Here is a 16,833-nt window from a genome sequence, read left to right on the forward strand (position 1 = left end):
TTCCCACCTACAGGCCCCTATTCATCAGCATATGCTGAGTGCCAGTGTTAATTGCTTTCTCATCCCGCGCCTGTGTGATAAGAGAGCTCATCACTGGCTGCGTGGTGGTCTGCAGCTCTTGCCTGGTTTTCTACCAGGGCCTTTTTTGTGTTTCGGGAACGCACATTTCCTGGAGAGGATCTGTTAGCTTCTTGTGAAGGCTTGCAAGAGAGTATAGGTCAAGATAGTACATGAGTAATTAATTTCTGGTTTTAGGATTAGTCTTCTCTCTTGTTGCTCTCATGTTATTTTTTCTTCTGTTAGACATCTGAAAATGTCTTGGATCCACACAAAGCTTCTTACTAGCATTGCATATAAATTCACAGTGATGTATCTACACCTGCATCTTCTATTAGTCTATTATATTTAATTTTCATCTTGTCTTTCATAGCTTTTGGTGTAAATTTTTCCCCCTGTTGACAGCCTGACCCTACTACTGAATGGCTTTATGATAATGATCCAGCTTCACGGTGAGCTAGTAATTTCACAGGCATGCAGTTCTTAGAGATTACATTCACTGGTTCTTTTTCTTCAAGTTACGTATTTAAAAACCTAGTAGGAACATTCAGCTAAAGCTAGATGTACTTTTTTTTTTTTTTAGTTTCGTGCTTGAAATGATAAAAAGAAAACAGGACAAATATTATACTTGAGTTGAATCAAAAGAATATTTTGGAGAATGATTGGTGAAACATTGAAATATTTTTTTATGTTAACAAATTCTCTAATTTTGTGTAATCTTTTAACTTAGCTTAGTTTCTTTTCATATCTCATAACTCAAGATGAAAAGTTTCATTAGGAATACAGCTCTGTGAAACATTATAGCAGTTCCAAAAGCAAACAATTCATGTCTCCTAAGCGGGGGCTACAAAATATCTGGAGAGGGACTTTTTACAAGGGCATGTAGTGATAAGACAAGGGGAAAGGACTTTAAACTGAAGGAGGGTAGATTTAGATTAGATGGAAGAAATTCTTCACGATGGGGGTGGTGAAACACTGGAACAGGTTACCCAGAGAAAGTGTGGATGCCCCATGCCTGGAAGTGTTCAAGGCAGGTTGGATGGGACTTTGAGCAACTTGGTCTAGTGGCACAGGGGTCGGAACTAGATGATTTTTAAGGTTCCTTCCAACCCAAACCATTCTATGATTCTATGATGTCAAAATACTCCTGCACTGACAGCTTTATTCCCTCTTCAAGACTTCTTGTCTTAAAAATCTTTTACCAAACTAAGTCAATCCAAAATCAGAATCACCGTGAGTTCAACTGATATTCCATTTTTGGTATATTCACTACTAATTTTTCTTATATATCATCTCTGATATAGTTTTAGCATCTCTGTATCAAGCACCTTGGTACAGAAAGTCTTTTCCTTTAAGGATTTTTTCTGCATCTGCTAGTATTAATTCCTTGGTAGGTGTTAGAAACCTTTCTTCCAATGTCAAAATCTTGCACTGAGGCCACCATGTTTTCCCAAAAAGTATTAAGTGTACACTTTTTGTGATTAGCACTGTTTTTCGTATGCATTTCCCGGAGTGCTAATCAAACAAATGGAAATACTAGACAAAACCACTGCCACTAAGGAACAGAAAAAATCTGCTCTGACATCTCGCCAGTTCTGCCCAGGAATGAAGTTCTGTTTTAAGCAGCAACCAGCTGCTGGTGCACCAGGCAACTCTCCATCACCACCTCTCTGCTGTCACCAGGATACTACCAGGCATGTTTTGAACACTAATTCCATTCCTTCTGATGTTCTTTTTCAAAGAGAATAATTGTCTCTGGGCATTTTATTTTATTTACTGTGTCTTAACTGTCTTCTTTTTGATGCTTATTGGTCCATGCTTGCTTTACTTTCTTCTTTCAAAAAAACCTCTCTTTTTGATCCTCTGTTTTTTTTGTAGTCAGTTATTCATATCTGAACTAGAATGGACATCCCTATGCAGTTGTATATTGGTTCACTCTTTTTGCGATCTACTGACGATAAAACAGTTAAGAAAATATTTCTGGAGGCTACAGGATCCCTTTCAACAGAAGAGTCCTTTCTTCTTTTTAAAAATAAAGAAGTTAAGTAGAAAAACCAAGAAAGAAGGAAAATATTTTCTTTCTTGCTAAGCCAATACTTATATATATATTTCCCAATATATCTGACATTTTTCAAGGATTTCTGTGCTCCTGGAAAAGCGTCTTACAAAACCAGTTTCCAAAGTTAGTGCCCTTTCAAGATGCACTGAATTCCCTGTGTTGTAGCTCCCCTTTTGAAGGACAAACTAGCAATGTGTTGAGATGCAAACTCAGTCGCCAGGTTCTCATTTCCATATCTGGCAGTGACAATAGCTTATTTTCCTCTCCCTGATACACTGATAAATAGTCAAGATAAACAGAATTATATTCTGAAGAGTCATTCCCTGACAAAAAACACAGTGTTTTGGATCCCAAACCACTCCCTACCTAAAGCCTTTCTCCCCTTTTAATTTATCTATATCCTCAAGCCCTCAAAATTTAATTAAAATAACTCAGTACTCTGAACCTTTCACTGTACCACTGAAGGGGATGTTGGATGTTTAAAGAAACACTGCTCTAACTTACCATGTGTGGTAATACTAATGGTAAACAATGAATAAGGCATTTGTTGAAAATCATGCTCATTTTTTCTCTGTTGTTAACATTAGTATCTTTAGCTCTGGACATCATAGGAAAAAATACAGTATAATATGTTGTAGGGGCACCGCTAGCAGCAGGGATATAACTGAAAACCACTCAAGGACAGTTCCAGCCCCCCTCCTCTAAAACACAAACAAACTTTCAGAACCACAGAGTCAGTCTTGCTGGTGTGTATCCCTCTGGCCACCTTCTTCTTCTCCTTTTGCAAAGACTGGCACTACAGGCAAGAACAGTTGCATGTGTTTCCACCCTCCTTTCCTCATTACCCATTTTGGCTGGCTCCTTTCCTTCAGCAGCTTACTACCCCTTCCACTAGCTCTGTCACTTTTTGTAAGGAAAAGTAGACACGTAAAGATGTAAAATTATGTCAGTTGTTAGGTTGCCTGTGGTTATCTGGAGAAGGCAGTGTGCGTGCAACAGAACAAAATTACCAACTTACTATCCTTTGGCCTGCAGCAGGGAAATCTTTACAGACGCACAATTCCCCTATCTTGCTTCTCCCCCTGTTCGTCCCCGGGGTACCAGTGGTGATGTCTGCCACCATTGCAGGGCCAGGGTCTCCCCAGAGTCCTGCTGGGTGTGCTGGACACTGTGGTCAGGCTATGGGAGCAAGAGAGGAAGCTCACAATACTTATCTAGCACAAAATTGGTGGAGACAGTTTCCAGCCTCTGCAGAGCACGTTCAGTTCAGACTTACAAGCCGAGATTTGAGTCACCAAAGGAGAAAAACATCGCACTCAAAAAGCAGTTTGAAATGCAGGTTTTTTCCCCACTGGTTTTCTTGTTCCCCAGCCCAAGGGCTCGGCAAAACTCAGACATTCAATGAGTGCCAGGCAGCAGCCACGTCTCCATCCACAGCTTTGCAGTTCATTGGGAAATCTTCTCCTTTTCAAGGCATGCGTTCCCCAAACCAAGCTACCAGCACCAAACAATGCTTTGGACCATTCTGGGTGCAAGAAAAAACTTTCAGAACATGTACTGGTGCAGGGCAATGTGCAACACAAGGATGCTAAACCAGTAACTTCAAGACAGGGAACCACCCTGCAAGTGTCACGGGACATTAGGCCAAAGCCTTCATTGAGATTGCAATATATATTTTGCTGAAAAAGGAGAACACAAGGAGAGGCAAAAACTAATATAACAAAAGAAACTCAATGAGTTGTTGTTCTGAGCTGATTACACATCTTCACAACTAAGTCATTAAAAGCTATGGTCGCTGTAGCTGGCTTTTCTGAACTCAGTGAAACACACGCTTTTGCACACACATCCACGTACGCTCTTGTATTTTTTGCTGCATGCTGCATGTTTTCGCAGCATTGTGATATAAATATGAAAAAAAGATGTAATGAGTAAAAACTTATTCCCAAATCATTCCCTGTCATTCATGAAATTATTTGTAGACTTTCAGCTGCAGAAGAAGCTACACCTTGCTCTGCCACCTCAAAACGTCTAGAGCTGTCAGAGTATTGGAAGATGGGAACTGGCATATAAGATGTTTGATTTCTCACCCCTAAAACGCTGTTGCTGTTACTGAATAGGGTATTAATAAAATTAATAGGCTTTTGACATGGTTACTTTCTGACATAGCTTTTTACCTTTCTGGAGGTGGAAGCGTAAGCAGACTTAATCTACATTTGTTGAAAAGGAAAGCATTTATTCTTGTAAAAAAAATCAGACAAAAGAAGACCCAAAGAAATATTGAAGTTGTAAAAAGATTTGATCAACTGGAATGAGATAAACTCTTCAGTCTGATGAGAAGTCTGGAAAAACAAGAGACTCTGTCTAAAAACTAGGAAATTAAGAGTGAAGGGGGAATTCAGGCACAGCTATTTCAATCAAAAAGTAATAAGCATGTGGAATAAATTATTACTAGGGGAAGCTATTGAAGCAAATAACAGGAATGAATTTAAAAGACAGTTAGACATCTTTATGAAGAGAGTAGAAACTTCACATTTTTCCTACTTATGTGCTTTGGGTTAGATCCAGTAAAGGACTTAGTGTCTAAAAAAAGGCTTAGGAGGACTTTAACTGCTTAAATCCAGAAATACATCCAAAAAATCCCAATTGACTACTGCAGATGCTGGAAGCACCTGGGTTATATAGCGCCAAGCATGGTGAGACCTAGGACAGGGTCTCCAGGTCCTCCAGGGCTGTCTTGGTCCCAGCAGCATGGTGTGGCCTCCCACCCCAATCCAGATTTTAGCTGGTGTCCCCCAGGTGCCTGATGTAAAAACCATTTCTGAAGCATGCCTAATGCAAGGCAGGTGACCCAGTCCCATACAAAATAGGGTAGCAGCTGCCACTTAACTTTATAAATTATGAGAGAGGTGGTGCTGGTCTGTGCCATCTTTGACATAGTGCTTAAATAACATCAGGGAATGTGGAGGGCCCTGATGGTCTTCTGCTGGGTGTGACTGAAATCTGAATGTCCCATGTGCCAAGAAAGGGTGAATCTCCTTTCTTGAAGGAGGTTAATTATGCAGAAGGGAAGTCACATGAGTACATCCTACTAGATGGGCATTTGGAGAAAATCTCAATATTTGGTTGCTCTTTTGTATCATGAAGTCTTTTTATTGTTACTGAATGGCAGTGATGGTTACAAATTTTTTATTATTTGTCTGGAACACTTCTACCATGACTGATGAAAGACTTTCATTTGGGTTACAAGTTTTCAAAAATACTAATTTCATTATCTGTTGAGCAGCTTGAAGCTGCCAGTGGAGGGCACCACAGGAAGACTGTGAGGTAGCTGTGGTTCAGTATCTGGAAGACATGAGTTAACTGGGCAATGTAAGCTTCAGATTATAAATACATGCTGGGCTCTGCCTAACATTTACAAGAGCCAACGAGAGACTGCAGGCTCAATTTCAGAAACTTTTAGGACATTTCAAGCTGTCTGCAAGATGTCCCCTTCTCTCCCCCCTGCTCACTACCCACCTAAATTACGATCACATGTTATCAAAGTGACTCCAAACCAGCTATGACGAAAAACCATCTTGTTTTTCATTTAGGCTGAGTCATGCACTACTGAGCTGTTGGGATAGATTTTCCTACGGGTGCTGGGTTTGCGTGTGCTGTGCATCTGAAGTGGAGCTGGAGGCAGATGGAGGGAGGCAGGAGGGGCTCTACACAGCTCTGCGGGGCTGTTCAGGCAGGACCAGGGGTCCTGGGGACACCCACCCTCTGGGCAGCCCCTCCCCAGTCATGCCAGGTCTGGGCTTCCTAAGGATGTTCTGTAACTCAAATTGCACTGCGTAATCTCATCAAGCCCACATGCTAAAGATCTGTGTGCAACTGGAGCTATTTCTTGCAATGAGTCCCAGGTGTTGAGGGAGTTAAGCCTCTCTAAGATTTACACTGATTTGCACCCCCTTTGCTTTAACGCTAAAAAAAGAAATCCACCTTGACAAGATCTGTACTGATAAGAAAGTACCCTGTTAAATTTGTACTGATAAGCACATTGCACTGATTTTCTGAATTAACTCGCTGTATGACCCAAACAAAACGTGCTCAGTGATATAATTATATCGTGCTTGGATCTCTCTGATAAGACTTTCTTCTTTACATCTAGTTCAGGGGGCAAGTGAACACATTTAATGCTGGGGAAAACAGGCCAGGGGTTAATGTTGGAATAGGTCTGGCATCCGGCTAGGAAGGCAACTGGGTCGTCATCTGGAAGTAGGCCTGGGGATGGCTTGACTGAAGGAAAAGGCAGAGGCTGTTGAGAAACAAAAAGACTCATCGTGCAAAGCAGGTGGGCAAGCATTCTTGCCAAATTGCAAAACACTCTGGGCTGCTATTTTTAGAGCACAGAGGGTAGTTTTAACTTGGAGGCAAGTAGAGAAATTTTTTCTGAAACATCCAACTTTTTTTCCTTGAATAATTTATAATGTTTCTATATCTGAATTTCTGTTAAACTACAGCAATTGATTGCTCATATGAAGGTCATGTGTTAAGTAGGGAATGCAGAGGCAAAAATCTGCTCATATCTAATCCTGGCTCTGAGACTGATTCAAGCTTTGACCTTGAGCACATCACTTAACCTCAAAGAAATAACTTGAGGATTCATTAGCTGGTCCTTGTGGAGCGCTTTGAAGATGAAAAGGGCTTTATAAGTGGCAAATATTATTATGTGTTCCAAGACCTGGAAATCCTCAATGTTTGTACATATAATCATTTTTACAGAGGATTTGCTGCGTAAAAGAAACAGTAAATTTTGCTGGAAATTGCCAGGGTGCAGATAAGAACTGCCTTTTCCAACTGAGGGGATTTTTCATTGAAATCTTTCTGTCCATAAAGCCTTTGCAACGTAAACCAGGGATGACTCTTTCACTCAGCTGCTTGTCTGTGGGCTTGTTTTAAAGGGAGCAGTTGCATTGTTCACTCATTGGCCAGCGAGTGCAAGGCTGAGGGATACATCAGCTACATGGTGTTGAAGACCATGGCAAGGGCTGATCTCCAGCTAGGAGGTTAGACAGGCTGTGTGAGGTGTATTCCACAGAGACCCTGTGCAAGAGGAATGCAAACCAGCAATCACCAAAGTGTCAGCACCCTGTTGACAGCAGGTATTAAAGTAAACAAGAGCATGGAAGCACTAACTGTAAGGAGGTGGTTGGCTCTGTAGGCTTTGAAGCAAGATTATACATTAGCATCATATTAAGATTTCTCCTTTGAATCAGCTTTCACAGATGAAGGCAGCTGCAAAGACCTGTTCCATGCTGTATATTATAAAACCGATTTTGATACATTTATGAACAGGATTAGGTGGCACAATGCCTTCAACAAAATGGGATTGAACTCTAATTCAGGAGATGTCTCACCTTCGTAAGTCCTGCCTTTCCCTACATCACTCGAATTTGTGAGAGTGCTATTGACAGCAGCAGCATGAAGCTTGTGTGCTGCTAAAAGCAAATAACTGTCACGAAAGGGCTGCTTATTTAGGGGAATCCTAACCCAGCAGTGAGTTGGGCAAGAGTGTGGTATCGATTACCTGGCTGAGCCTGCATCCCGCTGACAAGAAAGATTGCGATGCTCTCAAAGGCAGAACTTCCTGTGCAGCTTTTAAAGATCTATCAAAGACAAATTTGCTTCTGGACTATGTACTCTTATTGAATTTATATTAGTGTTGATACAGCATGCATGATGCCTACAGGCTGTGAATGCCCAATGGACATGGGCTTGCTGCTTCCATATCAATCAGTTTCAGGCATGTTTTGCTCTTAATCTGTGTGAAATCAGCTGACTCATATCCTATAGTCTCCACTTAATCGAATTTCTTATTGAAATCAATGGATATTCTGACTGAGTAAGGACTGCCTTGTTTGTCCCATTGCCTCTGCAATGGTCATGCACATTTGTCTGTGTGAAGTAAGGAAAGGCGCAGTGTAAAGAAATGGAAATTACACAGGGATGTTTAAGCACACAAGGGCCAAAAATAACTAAAACTGGATATCCTAAAGGTGAGGGCACTGAACATTGCTTCTCAAACAGATTTTTTTCACTTTTTTTTACTTTGCTGACAGCAGCTGGTTTGCTATGAGCTCAAGAAACATAAGGGGAAGGAAAGAGATAATTTTTTACATCCCATAATAAAGTGCTCTCATGAATAGGTAAGGTTTTTGTTTCTTACACAGGTGTGAGTCTCTCCTGCCTCCAGAGAACCCACACAGAGCTGGGAAACCAGGAGCTTCCAGTAAACAGTTATTTTGGGATCATGCTGGAAATGCAAAGCTGCAGTTAAGACAAAGCAGATATGCTCATGTTTGAATCTAAAGCAAATCCAAATTGCTGGACAAAATGAAAACAATATCTGGAAACTTCTCCTGAAGTTCTGCTGTTCTCTCTCAGCTTATGGTGTTTTCTGACTGGCCAGTACCAGGAAAAACATTGCACTGCAAAGGCATCTTTTTACGCTCCCCATACTGTTTGGAAGTAAGACTTGCGTGTTTCATACTAGGCACAATTACTGGCAGTAGGATAAGCATTTGGGCTCTGTTTCTCATCCCCACTCCCCGAATATCCAAAAGGCTACAAAGTGCTCTGCTGAGGAATGCTCTCAAGCAGGTGCCTGCTCTTCATTTGCACAGCACCCAGCACAGAGGGACTCTGAACCTCTCTGAGGGATATGTCTCACTGAGTTAAAAGTACAGAGACTCATAACAGCAGTGAGGTTGTCTCAATTCACCTCTACACAATTGGGAATTTGTGGGAGAATCATATTGTGCACAGCAGGATCCAGGAGCAGTCCAGCATCTGGCACAAGCAAACATTAATTACCTGATCTGGTTGGAGAGACAACCGAAGCATGGAGAACATTTAATTATTTGCACTATCTTTAGGACATCCAAAGTATTTTTGTACTTCCTATTACCTCTGCAGCAGAGACATCATTTTTCCACATAAAAGAGTTTAATTATATCAAATGCTCAATTAGAACCTTAATTTCCATTTTAGAAAATAAATACACCGTGCAAATCACTGACTTGCTCTTAATTTCTCTAACAGTCCTCTCAAACTTTTCAATAGATGTTCCCAGTTCTCTTCCCATTAACAATGTCTGTGGGGATCCCGAACACCAGACTGATTACTGCTGCTCTCCGCAGCTTTATTTAAAGGAGAAAAATCTGGATCCTGTGCCAGGCCTCCTTTCCCTCAGCTTCTCCCTTGAATATCTGTCCTGCAGACAGCCTGGAGGACAGCCAGACTACTGGTTGGAAAGGTCTGTGCTATAGGAACTGATTTTGGCAGTCAGCTACTGGACATGTTGTAGTGAAGTTTGTATTAGAACAAATCTAGTATAAAAGGAAAGCATTTTGCCACCAGCTCTGGATAAGGCTGGGACTGTACGAAGCAACCAAGATTACTAGGGGTGGGATGAGCAAAATTTGACTTTGTGGAGGAAGGGAAGTGAATTGAGAAAGGAGAGGTATTGCTAAGGTAGGGAGTTGGGGGAAGAGTGTGATGGGTTTGGGGGCAGATGGAGGGAGGATGGGGCAGGAGGGTCCCCACAGGGACTGCAGTGCAGAGATGAGTGCAGGGGGTGAGAGGAGCCAGGAGGGCTCCCAGGGCTCTAGGGTGTGAAATGTGTTTGGAGGCTGAGGCTACAGCTCCTTCCTGTGGGGTAGAGAAGTCTCTCCATTTTCCAGAGAGGGGCCTGAAGCGCAGGACAGGCTAAATGACTTGGTGAGAGGATCCAGCATCCACTGGCATATTTTTAAATAGAAAGCTGTGGTTTGACCACATAGATGTTGTCTTTCTTCAGTAGATCTGGAATATTCGGTCTCTCAGCCCTTAATGCTTCTGGCTGAAAATTTTCAATGGAAAAAAACAATAGAAAATCCCTGTTCCCCCATCTTCCCCCAGCTCTCGTACTGTGGCTATAGTCACTCTAGAAATCCGTGGCCACACTACGTGCCAGCTGAATGCCCTCTTACTGTGGTTGTCCTCAGAGATGCAGTATGGGCAGAAACCTACTCCTGAGATACCAATGTAAGCCAGCAGAAGAAAGGATTGTTCTGTCACTTTATGCCTGTCCATACAGCATCATGCAACAGCATACAGAGAAATCTGAACAAGCCTCGAGCCATCTTGCAGAGGCTCTTGAAGGAATGCTGCCATTTTTGCAGCACTTTTGCCTTGGCTCCAGCATCCCACCTCTGCAGAGCTGACCAGCTTGGGCAGAGACTCATCTATAATGTCCTTGTACTGCCAGTAGCTGGCTTGTGATGCTGGTATCTTTGCATGGCACTGCATTGGGCCCCGCAGATGTACCGTCCCTGCAGACAAAAGGATGATGTCAAGCTGCAGAGACTGGCAGCATTGGGTTAGGGTTAAGGTTAGGGTTAGGTTGCTATAGGTGTCTGTGTCTAGCTGCCAAGGAGCAGTTCACAACAGCCATGGACATTGATGGAGAAGACACCACAGCTGATGTGCAGCACCTGAACAGGTGTGATGGGCTCAGCAAAGCCAGGGTGTAGCTTAAAGGGGTGGGCAGCCATAACACAGAACTACTGAAAATAAAACCCTCTCTTTGTGAGTGAATCTATGGCATGTGTGGAACAGTTCAAGGAATCAAATGAAAAGGAATGAATCCTATCTAAATCTCTAAGCATTATCACAACACCATGTGTTATACTACTGCAGACTCCAGCTGTTCAAATTAGAGAGCAGTAAGCATCAAGTTGTTTGGGGATGAAATTATAAATAAGTAGACAACCAGTACATGAATAAAACAAAGTGAAACCAACCTGCATATCAAAGGAATCTGTGCGGTGACATACTTTCACATGTATGACTGAATATTGGAAAAAGAAAAATGAAAGGTGGAACCAAAGTATAAATGATTGGGAACTGGTGGGGAAAAAAAAAAAAAAGGCAAAGAAATTTAAAACAGCAAGATGTCAGGCAAACTAGAGTTGACTGCAGTAGGGTAAAACACTTCCTTGATGTAATATCACTGCCTTCCCAGGACTTACACCAGAGACTGACTTGGTCCTCTTATTTAATTACATGCTGATACACCATCATGAGACCTCAGGGGAAATCTTGCAAGATCTTGTGACAGATATTAAATTAGCATTTGTCTTCACCGTAAATATAATCTGATCAAAACCATTTCATGTGTGCAAAGAAGCCAAGTTACAAAAAGTATGATTCGGCTATAAAAAGAAACAGCATTTATAAAAACAGCTGTTGTGGAAGAAGAATAGCAAATGATCTGATTTTTTCTTTGACTATGCTGCAGAGAAGGGGTCTTATGCATGATTTCAGATGTAGATGCACCTCCTACACTACACATAGAGTCTGTTTGAAATGTGGCTGCAGTTTCTCTATTATTTTTATGTGATCTGCTATCCAAAAAAGTGAGTGATGTTGTCTGGTCCTCTACAACAAGCCAGTTGTTTCCACCTCCTCCCCACTGCCTGCCCAAGGGTCTGCACAGCTGGAGCTGATCTAGCTCAAAGCACATCTCTCTTGGGTATTTTCTGAGTGGAACCCGTTCCCACATCTGACTCCTTGTGTAGAAGCAGGAGGAAAGGCATCACACGTCATTTTTGGTGAAGTTAAGCTTCATCACATGTGCCAGGGTCCCATGGTGCAGAACTAGAGGCATAAATAGACTTTTACCTGGAGAGTTGTAAGATGAAGAGAGTGATTTAAGACAAAAAATGTGAAATTGGGACAAATAGAAGCTTCCAGGAGTTTCTCCTCCGCAGTCTACCCATTAGCAGTATGAAAGGTCCCTAGACCTGTCCTTTGACAAGCTGTCTGCTCCTTCCTTGCAAGCCTTGGCAAGGCAAAGCAAGGCAGTAGGGGGTACTTAGGGCTATGTGTTTTTGGAGCTGCTGACAAGCATGTCTAGTCCAGCCCTGAGTCCTAAACAGGTCCCCCACCCTGCAAAGCCCTCCCCTTAGCAGGGGTAAGAAAGCCAGAGGGAGAGGAGCGCGTGCTCTGTGGCAGTATGACTGGTGAAGCCCATGACTAGCAGGGGAAGAACAGAAAGTACCACCCTTTAGATGCCAGTCTTCATTCTATTTTTTTGTTTTGTTTTCTGGGAGTTTAATACTGAACAAATACTAAACACTTGAGTGTTTATCCAAACTAGACATTCAACCCTTTCAAGCTTTCCTTATCAATGGGGATATAATGTTTACCAATGGGGATATAACATTTACTTAGCTCCACAACGAACAAATGCATAAAATAAATAAAGATTCTGGTGAGTTTCTGTCCTGGCTTGGTTAGTTCCTGGTCAGAGGGGAGGCAGGCTTTTCACAGAGTGAGCAGTGAACCAAGGGAACACTATTTTTTTTCTGATGCATCGTAAGACTATACAAATACCTTCATTCTTATTGGAACTGCCTGTAAAAAACAAAAGCCAACAGGGAAAAAGAAGAGACTGTTAAAGGACAGTGACCTTTGAAAATAAATGGTAAATGTTTTTAAGACAAAAAAGAAAGGCGCAGATACTAGCGAGATTATTAAACGAGCAGTTTCATACTCTAGCATTAAACTCTCTTACATGAACCCCCCTTTTTTCTATTTCACATATTCTTGTGATGCTTCTTCTCATGCTATAGTTATTATGAAGTATGTTTAATTAGACTTCCTAAAGACAGTGATTACATTTCCTTTCTGGGTGGTACCAGAAGCTGTGCCCTATGAGAAATAAGTTCCTTACCACCTCCTAAGTATGTAGCCCTCACATTGCTTCCAGATGGAAAAGAAGTGAGAACTCTGAAGAGAAGAGCTGGTTTAAAGTTTGGAAGAAAACCAAGTGTTTCTTTTCTCTCCACACTTACGGCAACCATACAGGTTTTTCTTCAGGATTTAGTTATCTGTAAAAGAAAGTCGTCCATAATCCACATTTGCCCATAAACTGGAGAAGAGAGATCAGAAATCTAGGATGATTGCTGGGTCTGGTAAAAAAAGGTGCTTTAAAACAGCTAGTAGCTCAAATGAAAGGTAAATAAGGTGTTTTTATTAATCACACGTATGCTGCCTTAAGGGTATAAATCACTGAACAGGGGCTGACTTCCCTGATTTGGAATTCGGCAGGCAAGAGCCTCAGCTGCAAGCCCAGAATAGCTGATGGGATGGAGAAAACATCTTTTCTTAAATTGTCTTCGCATCTGCATTTTCCTTGAGTTAATGCTGAAGTTTGACACATTTTAGAGAAACCTCTGGGTGTCTCTAAATGCCAGTCAGTTTTGTATGCTCCCAGAGGTCATGCCAGGCAGAGTCTCTCTGAGGCTTTGGGACATCCAGGTCATGCTTCTTCTCTCCTATGTGGGAATTCAGAAGGGCACAGTTCAAAGCTCCCAAGCTCTATAAACCACCTGGAAATTACTCTGCCATGGCTTTGCTTTCAACATGCAGGTCTCATGTCACCTCTTCTTGGATGAAGGACAGCGCAAGGACAGACAAAGGGCAGACGGATTCCTGCCATTTGTCTTCCAAGGACATTGTTATTTTCTCTGTTACATGATGTTTGAGGTCTGGCACAGCCGACACTACCTTATCTGATGGAAAAGGGGAGGCCGAATTGACTTTCAGTAGTTTGCGTCAGTCTTCTCTTGAGCTGTGCTGCATGGTTTATCTCCAGGGGGATGCTGAAAGAATGATGTTGGACTACTCGAAGAAGGGCTCCTCAAAGGGAAGGTGAACCAGGTAAAGGTTTTGTCTGGAGGAAATTGAGACTTAGAGAGTATCTTTCAGTTTTCAGATATGACCGAGGGCATAAGAAAGTATCGACAACTGCCACATCTAGGTCGCAGAAGAAGGTGATGGAACAGCAAAACACCACTGCTGGGAAAGTGAAGATGTCTTTGTGAAGAGATCTCGGTTGGCCTGATCACAGTGGGTACCACATGCCCCTCTTTCCTCAACACAGGTCTGCGTGATCGCCAGGTACCAGTGCCACAGCACCCACCCAGCCGCCACCACATCCACACACCTCAGCCAAAAGTGTCCTCCTGAGACAGACATTTGGGATATTAGACACCAAAAATGCAGATTCAGAGAAAGGAATCAGTGAAAAGTGCATTAATGTGATATTCTGTGGCTCTCACAGGTGTTTTTTTGGCAGTGAGTGTGAGGAAACATTTGGCAGGTAAGATGGTGTTCAGGGAAGTTTTGCAATTCCTGGGAAAAAAAATCAGACAAACATTTTAGTGGTCTTTTTATATAGTCTTTCATACTTCTTTCCTGCATCTTGCATTTGAAATGAATTTTCCTGATACAGTTCTCATTGCCACGATTTGTTTACTCACTTATGGCTTTGCCATCTGCAAATAATTTTCCTATCCAAAGCTTTCTGCACCATTTTGCCACACGTATGCTTATTATATAAGCAGTAAATTGCTCTGTCTTTTTAAGGCCTTGACCTGTTATTAATAGTGTTGTTTTATAAGTGCGATTTAAAAATCAGGACATTCTTCGGGCACTTACTCGCCACACAGGCTCCTAGTCCTCAAGTCTACACAGGAGAAACACGAGTGTGTTTAAAAGAGTAATTTTCTTTAACAAAACCTATAGAGTCATCTTTCAGTATTTCTACTTTGAGAAGGGTTTGCTTTGAAATCCTGAATACATACTAGGAGAGGACTAGAGTCTACTGCACTGTTTTGAAGTTCTGCAAGTATGTTTAATACATAAGAGAAGTGGCATTTTGTTACACGGTTTGAATTCAGGATAGAATAACAAAGATAATTAGAATTTTAGATCTGATTTTAAGCCCATTTTTAGAGAAGGAAAATTCAGAAACTGACAAAGAAATTTCTATGTCAATAAGTCATTGTAAATTGTGCATGTGAGCAATGGCGCTGCTGACAGAGTGCAACATGCATTTCCTTGTTTCATACCATATGTCAGATTAGGGCTGCACCCTGTCTACTGGGTGCATGTTAAGGGTTAACCAGTAAGGGCAAAAATCTATCTAGGCTAATTGGAAAAGACTCAAGAAGATTAATGACCAATGACATCCATCAAAAGAGAGAATACACTGTTGAATAATTAAATTAAGAGTCTCCATAATGGCATTAATTATAAAAAACATTGAACAAATTCAGCTTTGAAAAATTGCTTTGGCAAATGGCATAACTACTTTTTGAAATAATATATGCTACAGAAACAGTATATTCTAGAAACATTCCTATCAAACATAGCAATACACACACTGCATGAATTTCACTGCCATCCAGAGGACCTCCCAAAGGTCAGAGTGCCATTGAAACGCTGTGAGTGAAATTGTAGCCTCATTGCAGTAATAGGAATTTTAACACTGACTTCAATGGAAACATGCTTCCCCCCATATATTTTGAGAAGTAATTGAGCCTAACATGATGAATAGACCATCTGTACAGTCATGAATCTTAGCCACAGAAAACATTCAGAACTAATAGAGGAGGAAGATATAGGACCTCTTTGAACCAGGCTCCAAAGGGCTGGTATTTCACTGTCACAGGCAATAATCAAGGACTTGTGATATCTAAAAACATAGGTAAGTTTAATAAAGAAAGTTGAAAAATACTCCATTCTTCCTAGAAAGATTCAAAACCTTGGTCAAAAAAAGAGCTTGATTCTATCTTAATAAAGTGCTTTTAAAATACACACGTGTCTGTGTAGTTTGGCATGAATTATTGCACTTCTTTTCCCAAGCAAATTCCAGATCTGGAAAAGAATCCCCATGTTTTACAATTCTAAATCAACTGATGATTTATCAACCACATAAATAAAGGTGATTCAAAAGAATATCAATATGCAGATATCTGTATTTTTTCTTCTGTCATTAACTTCTTAATTTTATTTTCTTAATTATAAACATAATATTTAAACACTTATTTTGAGTTATAATATTACCCTCCTCCTATGAGGTGCTTATATTTCTATAGTTATTACTTCAGAATGGAATTTGTTTTGTGCCCATTTGGGGGAGGAATTTGTAATAGGGCAATATTATTTTTCAGCCATGTTAAATATTAATCCAGCCAGCACATAGTTTATGTTATCCTGAAATAGAGCTTCCTGAAGGGAACTACTACAGTTTCTTCTGATAGCATATTTTTTTCTAACTTCCCTCAGTAAGGAAGAAAATTTCATGTAAGCGTATTTTTCTAAAGCTGCCCACACTCATAATCTCTTTCTTTCCTTGCCTTGCCTTGTGTTTTTGTCCATCCCAAATAGTTATTGAGTTATTGAATAATATTTTTACCATTATTTTTGTTCTTCTCTGCAAGCAGAAAAGCTGGTTGTAATTAGGAAAAGATGAGTCTGCTTCTCTTTCATGTCAAGACCCTTCCAGCCATCGTGGTGGGGCAATGGGCTCTCAGCTGCGTCTCTGGAGGAAAGCAGGGTGAGGACCCAAGTGGCTGCTGGAGGAGAGACCTCCAGAGCAGAAGCAGCACAGAGGTGACCGTGGGCTTGATAAATCCCGGTGGCAAGGAGGGGATTATCTCAGACTGCAGTTGGAGAACACCTGCTAGGGAAAGTGACTGTAGAAGACAAGAAAGGCTAAAATGCCAGCAGGAAGGAATCCGTAATTTAACTGAATATTGCATTAATTACTAAGGGGAGCACAGAATGGCAGCAAAATGTCAAAGATCCAGAAACATCCAGAAAGTGGCTGAAGGACCCCTGAG

This window comes from Caloenas nicobarica, chromosome 2, assembly GCF_036013445.1.
Source record: "Caloenas nicobarica isolate bCalNic1 chromosome 2, bCalNic1.hap1, whole genome shotgun sequence".
NCBI lineage: Eukaryota > Metazoa > Chordata > Aves > Columbiformes > Columbidae > Caloenas > Caloenas nicobarica.